Here is a 207-nt window from a genome sequence, read left to right as displayed (position 1 = left end):
TGAAAAAAAAATCGGTTATATGTATTTTAAGCTAATAAGAAATACCAGTAATAAAAATGAAATACCATGTACGTCATCACAGAATATGAGATGATTCCCGCGAGCCGCAGTCAGCATGTCTGGCGGTGCCCTCCGCGCGTTGGCCGGGTCGCTCATCGGCCTCAGGTGGTCGTGGGCGCGGGGCCTCCCAGGGTGGGGATGTGGTGC

Source organism: Penaeus monodon, chromosome 29 (assembly GCF_015228065.2).
Source record: "Penaeus monodon isolate SGIC_2016 chromosome 29, NSTDA_Pmon_1, whole genome shotgun sequence".
Lineage (NCBI taxonomy): Eukaryota > Metazoa > Arthropoda > Malacostraca > Decapoda > Penaeidae > Penaeus > Penaeus monodon.
This window is presented reverse-complemented; position numbering follows the sequence as displayed.